General features: G+C 43.7%; 1 long non-coding RNA gene across 2 annotated transcripts; it reads right to left on the minus strand.

Moving 5' to 3' along the window:
• Positions 1–817: 817 nt before the first annotated feature.
• LOC106733508 (uncharacterized) lies at positions 818–9,858 on the minus strand. Of its 2 annotated transcripts, XR_003547371.1 has the most exons (4): positions 9,518–9,858; positions 9,238–9,344; positions 2,483–2,591; positions 818–1,033 (listed from the first exon to the last, which is right to left on the minus strand). It is a non-coding gene; the product is annotated as an uncharacterized LOC106733508 (long non-coding RNA). The 2 variants fall into 2 exon arrangements; XR_001369556.2 differs by lacking the exon at positions 9,238–9,344.
• Positions 9,859–10,162: the final 304 nt, after the last annotated feature.

Genomic DNA, 10,162 nt, shown 5'->3' on the forward strand with positions numbered 1-10,162 from the left:
AAGTCTCCTAGCAGTTAAACTTTGTAGAGGCCTGACCTGAAAGGGTTTTGCAAATATCAAACTGCCTGACAACCGTGCTGAAATCTTGACACGGGCAGTTTCCGTGGCGAACTCTAGTTATTTATGTCAAAAAAGCAAAGTTTGCCCAAGCATTTTTCTCTAACTCTTCCTCTTTGGGGTAAACTTGGTAAATTACTCATAAAATGATTTTCTTAAACTCTGACCCTCACTCAAATCAGCTTCTCCTGGCCAATATTGACTCAAGAAAAATAAAGTAACTAAGAGAGCATGTAGTCTTGTATTTTAATGTCATAAAGTTAAAACAACCAGGGACTTTGACTTCACAACTTCTACAAAATATCGACGCTGATTTCTGTGGCCTTTGGTGTCCATGATCTTCTGTGGAAGATACCCTGAGCTTAACCTGTCTACCCCACCAACTGCCACTACTTTAAGTTCAAAAAATGGTGGCTTTTGGCTTTCAGTTTTAATTCGGGAATGTTTTTCTTTTGAGGAAACCAAAGGCCGAGTTGTTAATGAAATGCTTTTAATGGATGTTCACATGCTCCAGGCCAATACCAAGCAAAGTTCAGCTCATTCTAAGCCTTAAAATGTCTATGTTCTTTTCATGTAAAAAGAGGTGGGTTCTTCAGATGGTTAAGACGGTAAATTATGATATTTCATAGGCCATTGCCTTACCTTCAATCTTGGCCAGAGCGGCCCTGATGAAAACTTATTTGGGTCTTGCCAAAAAAAACCCCCAAAAAAAACAAACAAAAAAAACAAACAAAAAAAACAATAATGATTAAAAATCAGTTCATTTTCTTTCAAAGCATCCTATTACCAAGATTTTTTTGTTTTATTTGTAAAGCAGCTTTCCATTGGGTGGCCTTGATGTGTTCTTGAATTTAGCAGCAAATTATGTCATTTTCATTGTCAATGTCCAAAGCCATCCATCACTATAAGGTACCAGCCTCAAATTATCTGGGTGCAGGGAGCAAAACCAGATGCAACTCTAGAATGTCTGTGATTTCTGAAACAGAGAATAGGTTTCCCATCAGCCTTCCAAGGTGGCAAACTACCAGGGGCCCACTCTACACCCTCACCCCCAAAAAAGGTGTCGTCACAAATGAGCCTGACAAATTCGTGTTTGGCAGTTCCCTACCAGAGGTGCCAGTGAGATTATGTGCTCACGCCATTTTCCTCTCAGGATTGTTAGACAGGGAATGAAGTCTACGTCCACAGTGCGAGGGGAATACCCCAGGAAGGCAGGAACATAACTGACTTATCTGCTGCTACACCATCGCCGAGAGCCACACTAGTTCTGAAGTCTCCAGCCATGGGTTCTTAGAAAAAATGCCTGTGCTTCCCAGCCTGTTATCAACATAGGTGCTATTCATTAGAAACATGTTAAAGAGCTATTCCACATAGGTAGTCGCCACATTAAGTAAAGCTATCTAGGGGACCAGCAGATGGCATAATGTTTACATTGCTGGCTTGGCCAACCACAGTTCAAGTATTGGATCTGGTGGCTTACTTTTCTTTTCCTCTCTTGCTCCTCTCTCTCTCTCTCTCTCTCTCTCTCTCTTACTCTGTCCCTCTCTGGTCAAATTCAAATAAATAAATTAAGGAACTAATTTAATTAAATAATTCTAAAAAGAAAAGAAAAAGAACTATATTTCATTAAACCCAATGTATGCTGAATATTTTCATTTTTTTAGAATTATTTAATTTAATTTATTATTATTATTGTTATTTAATTTGACCAGAGAGAGACAGAGGCAGAGAAGAAGAAGGAAAGTGAGAAAGTCAGATCAGGGACTCAAACCATGGTCAGCCATGTGGGAGTCCAGCGCCCTAACCACCACACCACCCGCCGGTCCCATCACTTTCTTTTATTTTTTCACTTGCCAGAGGGTGCATGCACTTGCCAGAGAGAGACAGAGAGAGGGAGAAAACATGCCCCCCACATTCCCAGTCATGGTCATTCCAAATCCTTTCTCTTCATTTTCCAACCTGTTGAGAATTGGGGTGTGCATGCACACCTACCTAGGGGTTAGCCATATGGGACCTAGTTCCCTTAGCCACTAGGCTATGGGGCCTCTGAATATTCTCTTTTGAACATTTAATCAATGTGAAATTTAAGATTTGAGGCCAGCTGGTGGCATGGTGGTGAAGGCAGCTGGATCTCACATAGTCAACTGCCAAGCTTGAGCCCCAGAGCAGCAGTCTGAAAGAAACATCAGGTGTGTGTGCATGCCGGCCCCAAATCCCAAGAGGAAAATGGAAGAGAAAGGACTGCAACATGGCCATACTCCGGGGGGGAGGGGGTGATTTCCTATTTTCTTTCTCTCTGGTGAGTACATGCACCCTATAGCAAAAAATAAGTTCACACATACATACACACACACACACACACACACACACACACACACTTTTTAAAAACTGAGTCTTTAAAATTAGAAGTATATTTTCTGCTTACAGCACATGTCAGTTTGGACCAACCACAGTTCCAGCGCTTGATAGCCATGTGAGACAGGGTGGAGCCAGTCTGAGTACTCATTTCTGTTTTCAGGCGTAGACAGTTTTATCTGAAATAGTCAAATGTGAGTACTGTTAAGTCATAAAGTGTTGGGAAAGAAAAGTGCATTTAATTAACAAAAAAATGAGAAGCTATTTGCTGCTGCTGATGTGTATAGTAATGTCTTTGTCTTGACTGATATGCATGGTAATCATGCTGAAAAAAAATGTTCTATAGAGTAAAGATATATGTGATTAAAGGTAATATAAAAATAAATAAAAATAAAATTAAAAAAAGGAAGATAAAAAAATATGAAGTGCTTAGAAGATGTTTAAATACAAAGATCTTAATGCTGCTCTTGAGCCAGCCCTGTAGCTTAGTGGTTAAAGGAGCTGGATCTTGTATGAACAGGATGCAAGTCCTGGCCCCTGTGGTTTGAAAAACATGTGGGACACATGTGCATGTGAGGCCCCAATACCAATAGGCTAAGATATGGAGGAGAAGGGATTGCAGTGTGACCATGCCCCGTCGGGGAGTGCTTTGTTCCACTCTCTTTCTGTCTCTCTCGTGTGAGCCCACACACTGGTGTTTATAATAATAATAAAAATCCACTGTTCGTTATTGGTGATGTCATTTTCATTACTGGGCAGCTGTTTTTGCAGCAGTTTGGTGGAGGTCAAGAAAGAAGATTCAGGAACAGGGCCTTTAAAACACTCCCTCTGGGGGCCAGGAGGTAGCATGGTAGTTAAAGCTCTGGACTCCCTTGGACTGATCATAGGTTAGAGTCCTGGACCCAGTAGCTTGAAAAATCACTCCGAGCTTGTGTGTAACTGTGGTGTGGCCATCCCGCCCGAGGGGTGATTTCTCACTTTCCCTCTCTCTGCCTCTCTCCGGAGAGTGCACACACCCTAAGGCAAAAACTTTAAAAAAAAAAAAAAAAAAAAAGGAAAGTAAAAAGAAGAAAGGAATCTCTCTGCTCTGTGTAGAACCCAGTAACTTTACTTTGGGTGTGGTGAGCTGACTCACAGTCTATTGTATGAGTGGCTTTTACTTTTGTTTTTAGTTTATTTGACTTTTCTGGTCTCTCGGCTTTATTTGAGATGGCAGCATCAAGGAAGTCTCTTTGTTTTGCAAGCACACTCTGAGTTTCTCAGCTTTTTAAATGGCATATGTAAGATTACACCCACCTTCTAATAGCCTCGTAAAGGTCTGTCAGTGTTTTTATTAAAAATGCAAACTTCCCAGGATTCACCACACAGCCATAACAAATTGTTCCAAGCGGAAACTTGGCAAACCCTTCCTTAGTATGGGAGGAAATCATTTTTAACCATTACAAATAAATAAATAATAAACAAATAAGTACTTATCACTTCAACTCACTCACGTGAGTTTTCCATAGGGAAGACAGCCGATACAATGCCCAGAACACCTTTACGTTGGGTTTGTCTTACGAGTTTGAAATGGTAACATCAGCTGGTAAGTATGATTCTGCGCCAGTTAAGCTATCACTCTCCCTACCTCAGGTGGTCAGTGAGCCTAGAGTTTGAGTCCCCTGTTGGGAGCCTGAGTGACACAATGAGTTTGAGACGCGCTGGATCAATCAACTCTGACACGCCATTTCAATGACATATGTAGAGTGACGTCATGGCAAACGTGATGTTCGATGATCAACATTCCATGTTCCCATGGCAAGATTCGTTCTGCTCTCAACTCTTTCCAGACTGAGATTCCTGGGCCTCGTTACTGTGTGACAAATACTGGCGACTAAAAGATGCATACCTGAAAACCAGCTTGAGAATCAAGACAGTATTCTTAACTTCCCACTTAAATATTCACTTAGTAGATACTGACTATTTATTGTAGTAATTTTGAGATACCTTTAAACTGTGAAACGAGATCTTTAGCCTCTGTAATTCCTTTCACTTATGAGCACCTCAAGGGGTTATTGGAACTATTAGATTAATAGATGACCTAATGTTATGAAAGCATGAGTTGACTTCACAATTTTTTTTTTTTTCATAAGGGATGTGCTTGCCAGAGAAACAGAGAAGGAGAGGGAGGGGGAAAGCATCTCCTGCCTCCCCCCCAATAGCGAATGGGGTGTGGTCACACCTCAGTTCTTTCTCTTTCATGTCTCCATCTTGTCTAGATTTGGGCACGCACACAAGACTGGTGTGTTTATCAAACCACTCTAAGTCCAGTCAGCCATGGGGATCTGGCTCGCTTAACCACTAGGCCACAGGGCTGGTCCCTCCATAACAGGTTTGAGGCTTGGCTTTTATTTCACACATGCCTGGGGAGTTGGTGAGGAGGCAGTGCAGGAGGGCTATGAAAAGAATGACATGCCGCATAGATATATAACATTCTCTGTATAATGGCTTTTTGTCCACGACAGATTGCGTATGTGAAAGTGGCCTATGGAATTTTATAATAGAGCTGAAAAACTCTTTCAGCTTAGAGATCTGCTCGCTGCAGTAACGTCTGAGCTCCGCGCACCACTCGTGTGCTATGGTGATGCAGACTGAGGGACATACTGGCCCTTCACGTGGTGTTCCAGGAGAAAACATAGTTTTCATAGTCGACAGCCCTACAGTTATTGCCCCAGAGACCTTCCAGTGGGATGAGACGTGGTGAAGAAAGATAGTAATGACAATCCTGACCCTGTACAGACATAGGCTCATGTGTGTTTTTATGTCTTCATTTTTAACAAAAGTATGTTGACCAAAAGTTTAAAAAGAAAAAAAGAAAAAACAATAGAAAAAAGCTTCTAGAATAAGGATATTAAAAGGGAAAGTAGAGGGCCAGCCTGATGGGTAAGGCTCTGGATTCTCACGTGGCTGATCGTGGTTGAAACCCCAGATCTAGCAGCTTGAAAATCACCCTGGGAGCGTGCGTGTGGGCTTAAAATCCCGAGAAGAGAATGGAGAAGGGACTGTGGCGCGGCCATCCCCATGGGGGCGGGGGGTGAGTTCTCACTTTCTCTCTCTGTGTCTCTCGCTGGTGAGTGCATGTTCCCTATGACAACGAACCTAAAAGAATTTTAAAAAAATCAAAGAAAATATTGTTAGACAGTCATGCATTGTGTTTGTGTTCTAAGCTAAGTGTTAGTACAAAGGAGTCAAAAAGTTTTTAAAAAGTGGCCAAGTTTAGACAGTAAAAAGTGACAGTAAGTTGAGGTTAATTGATTATTATTGGATCATCAGAAAAGTCATGATGTATCATTCTGGTTTTCTATGCAAAAATGCATCATGACTTTTCCAACAAACCAATAGAAGAAAAAATAGTTTTTTATAAAGCCAATGTATCCGAAGTGTTCAGTTTTTATTGCTATTGTTTTGGTTTTTTTTTTTTTTGGTTATTGTTGTTTTTATTATAGGATATGTGCACTTGCCAGAAACAAAGTGAGAAAACGTCCCTTACGCAGGGGTCGGTTGTGGAAGCTAAGGTGCTAGAATCCCACATGGCTTACTCCCGGGTTCTAATTCTAGGCCTGCGGCTCGAAAAATTTGCTGGGCGCAAGTGCACACATGCCCAAGATCCTGAGAAGAAAAAGGAGGAGAAAGAGCGCAGAATGCAATGTTTATAAAGTCTGCAGTAGTAGACAGTAACGGGCCTTCCCATTCACTGGCCACTCACTCACCTCACCCAGAACAACTTCCTGTTCTGCCAGCTCCATTCATGCCAGTGCCCCACACAGGTGAATCATTTTCAGTTTTTTATGCTCTTTTTACTGTACCTTTTCTATGTTTTGAAACAAGTACTTACCACTGTGTTACAGGTGCCTACAGTATTCACTAGAGAAACACGATTTACTGGTTTGTAGCCTCTACCATATAGCCCAGGGGTGTAGCAGACCATACTGTGCAGGTTTGTGTAAGCACACACTGAAGTTCACACAGTGATGAAATCGCCTACAGCCGCATTGATTCCTTAGAAGGTATTCCTGTCCTTAGGTGACAGGGGCTGTAATTGAAATGTAAATTGCCCAGTCACTGGAGAAGTAAACTTGTGAAATGCGTGCATACGTTAACAAGTATGTTTGATGCTGAATAAAATCGATTTAGCTGGTATAGTGTTGGGAGAACCAATTCTGGTTTTCGGTCGACAGGAGTAAGTATTACAATACTTACACCTTATTTCATATTGTGTTATCTTCATTTTCAACAGGAGAAAAGTCAAGTCATCTTTTCTAAATATGACATTTTTCCCCCTTTTTAAAATGTTTGCTCTAGGGCATATGTGCTCACAGGAAAGAGACAGATAGAGGGAAAGTGAGAAATCACCCCACTCCCAGGAGGAATGGCCATGCCATAATCCTTGCTCCATTCTCCTCTCAGGATTTGGGGCACGCACGCACACAGGTCCGGCATTATTTTCAAGCCACTGGATCTGGGACTCAAGCCATGGCCATCAGCCATGTGGAATCCAGATGCTTTATACTCCATACCACCTGCTGGTTCCCAACTATAACTTTTGAGGCTCACTTTCTTTTCAGAATTCCAGCCTCAAACTCTTAACTAAGCATACATTTATTTCAGTGAAATTCCACTGTGTTCAATTATTGAGTTGCCATATTCTGGTCCGGCATTTGTGTATGCTTCTTCATCTCGTGTTGTTGTGTCTTGTTTTCAATGGCTACCTCCAATGAAAACATGCATTCCTCTTTCAAATCGGTCCTGACTTGGAAGGCCTTGCCTTGGTTTCATTAAGCACTCTTGTGCTCCCTCTGCTGCTGCAAGGAAAACATTCACATTCAAAACACCAGCACATTCTCAGCGGTGTGTCCTTCCTGGCAAGGAGGATAGTGATGCAGATTTGCACCTAAGTCAAGATGCTTCTGAAATGCAGCATTATTTGCTCAAAGTGTACAAGTTGGTAATTTTTGTTAAAAAAACACAAACTAATAAAAAGCATAAATTAATCAATAAAAAGGAGTAAATTAAAGAATTAAGCTTTGCACCTATGGCCAAAGGTGCAATGGAGCCCCTGTAGCAAAGACCAGAGTTCACATCTTCATATGTTGAGGAGTCTCCCAGGGGCTGGGTCAAACACACATTCTCAGTAGGTGGGGAGTGCAGCCCTTGCTTCTAAATGTTTAAAAACCTCCAGACGCTGCTGCTGCTGCTGCTACTTTGAGGATAAGTGCAGGTGTAATATAACCACATGATAGACTTGCTTAATCATTTTAAACCTTCAAAAGTAGATACTGGCAAAACAGTACAATAGATATAAAGGACTCGAATGATTTTTTTTCCGTCAAATTTAAGCAATCCTGAACATAGGCTAGAAGGAAGTCTCACCAGGACACATTTCTCACTTTCCTTTAATTTCCAAGGTAGACTTATGCTTGTCTAATATCAGGTTTATAAGTAGGATTATCATGCCACATATTTGCCTGGGGCTTTTTGAAAGCTCCACTTTTTTTTTTAATCAAGTTTTTATTTGCATGAGAAATTCCTCGTTTTTAAAGAATCAGTGCCTATTGTGATTGTAAATTTAAAACGTTGCCATCTGAAGGCATTCTGTCCCTGTCCTACAGGTAATGGAACGACTATGTGCATATTATGTCTGTGTTGGACTGCAGAAAGAAATAGCAACAGATTTTAACTACAGTTTGTGGCTTTCATCTCAATGGTTAAGAACGCAAATGACACATTTCTTATTAATTGTTTTTATTATTTGGGAAACATGCGTATTTAGCTTCCTTGAGGGAACATTTAAATTAATCGACTAGCTCTAATCTGAATTATGTGTTTTAATTTGCTCAAGGTTGTTAAAATAACATAAATTAACTGCCTGTGAAAGCGTAATAATTACAATATTAGCTTTTTTTTTAAAAGAAAATTCTCTAAATGTAAGATGTCTAAAAATAGAGTAGAGGTGGATTGGACAGTTTGCAGATTATGAGTTGGAATAAAAACATCCCCGTTAAGCCAAAAACATGGCAACCAATATTTTCTGTTATAAAAATATTTTAGATGAATTTAGGTTTTTTTTATGAAAGCTGTCTGAAACTGAACTGAATAGCAGAAGCTCTCTGTTTAATCACAGGCCAGTAATAATAATACCTGCAGCACGAAACATACGTCTTTTCCACCAGAGCCATAAGCCTCCGCTCCTTCCAGAAGTCGACTCTGCCAAGTTGGGTGGAAGCGACATTACCCGGTTACGGGCTGAAATATTAACCTTCACCTTGGTAAAGCTTGTCCACGAAAATAAAACCAGGCAGAGCCTTTTCAAGAAACTGTCCACTAGAGGCTGTAGTGAGACCAACAATGTCACTTCAGACTAACCCGAGGTTTACACCATAACAACCATTGATTTTTAACTGGAAAAAAAAAGTTGTAGAAACGAGTAAGCGTGCAGACTGAAGGTTCTATTTAAATAACTACGTCTATGTTCGCGGTATCGCACAGCGTAGGGACAAAATGTGCCCGGGGCTCCGCACCTTCCTCGTTAGCATGCTTAATTTTATTTCTGTAGCACGTCCGCTCTACGACACTGCAGTTTAAAAGCTGGCACATTCCTGTCGGTGACTCTGTATCCTGCTGGTGACTAACCGTTAGGTCATAAGTAAACGCAGCCAAAAGGGCTCGCAAACACAGCTTATAGTCAATAGTGGTGACTTCCAGAGAGACAGTGACGCGGAGGGATCGTGTTTCTCCACACTGAGTCCCAAGCACCTGAAGGAGGTCAAACGCTGCCCCGACACCTACTGGCCTTCCAGAATGATCTGCAGCAAGGAGAACGCCGCACTGGGCTCCCTTGGTATGGACCAGCCTCCCCTTCCTCCGCGGGCCACACCGACGGGCAGGGCGCGCCCCTGCAAAGAAGATGCCTTGGCACGGAGCGCACACCTGCCGGCCGTGCAGGCGGAGGGGGCGGGGGCGGAGGCCAGAAGGAGAAACTGAGTCCGGGGCAAAGTTCCTCGGCACGGATGCACGCGAACTGCCCTCGGATGCCCCGTCGGCCTCCTCCGTCTCCTACATGCGTTACCTCATTTCCGACCAAATCAATGATCCCGAATTAGTTGCGGGTCGTCTCTGCAGACTAGCGCTCGAGTTCAGTACTCGAAGCAGCTCCCCGGACCTGAAACGAGAAGGAAGGGAGGGCCGGGAGGTCGCCAGCTTCCGCAGGCAGGGAAGGTGAGGCGCGCGGGAAGGCGGGAGGGGGCGGTGAAACTTTGCCGAGTTGCGCGCGGAGGAGTCCCGCGGCCCCCGGGGCTGGGTTCCCGCGCGCCGGCGCGACCCGGGCGGAGGGCGGACGCGCAGCGGCGGGCTGAGCTCCGATAGACGCTTCGCCGAGCGCCGGGGACCAAGGGCACGTCGGGATTAGATTGGCCGACCTCCCCACCCCCTTGGGCATTTCATTGGCTCCCAGCTGAAGTCTGACACCCCCTGGAGGAGTCTCCCAGGTTGCCTGAGTTGCACCCCGCGGTCTCGGCGTCCCCTCGGAGTAGGTGCAGGGACCCGGGGAGGCGCGCGAGGACCGACCGGTCACCGCTCCAATGACCTCATCGCCTTAGCTCCCCGCCCCTTTCCCAAACCTGGAAGGAACCGTTCCCTCCGGCCCGGGTCTCCCCTCCCGCCCCCGGAGCCCGAGCCACCCTCTGGAAAACGCGCCCGCGTCGCCGGGGGCTGC

This window comes from Tupaia chinensis, unplaced genomic scaffold, assembly GCF_000334495.1.
Source record: "Tupaia chinensis unplaced genomic scaffold, TupChi_1.0 Scaffold143936_1, whole genome shotgun sequence".
NCBI lineage: Eukaryota > Metazoa > Chordata > Mammalia > Scandentia > Tupaiidae > Tupaia > Tupaia belangeri.